Here is a 442-nt window from a genome sequence, read left to right on the forward strand (position 1 = left end):
TTTATTTTTCTGTAATATTACTAATGATATTAATCTAATTTTTAGGATACTTTTGTCAAGAATTTCTGAACTTTACAGAATTTTTGTTTGCGTTATGTATTTGTAATCTTGCTGTTTTGTCTAACTCGATAAATGTATTTTTTAATTTTGTTGCAGGAAAACAAATAATGTGGCTGGCATTGTGCCTTTATGCAGGTGAATGCGTTATTTTTCAATAATTCCGACGGAGTATTCAGAATTCTATTACCTTATATCTTTAGAAGCTTTAAGTGTGCAGTAAGGTTTTTCATACTGTACCTCATAAAAATTCATTACGGAAGGGCATAAACAAGTACTTTTTCCTTCCAGTCATTGGCAGTAAGTGATTCATCTGTTTTCCACAGAAAACCAATTTCATTGCAGATGTCCTGTAATTTCCAATCTCCCCGAATTGTGGAAGCGT

This window comes from Staurois parvus, unplaced genomic scaffold (assembly GCF_062004578.1).
Source record: "Staurois parvus isolate SC_StPar_1 unplaced genomic scaffold, SC_StPar_1.0 ptg001302l, whole genome shotgun sequence".
Lineage (NCBI taxonomy): Eukaryota > Metazoa > Chordata > Amphibia > Anura > Ranidae > Staurois > Staurois parvus.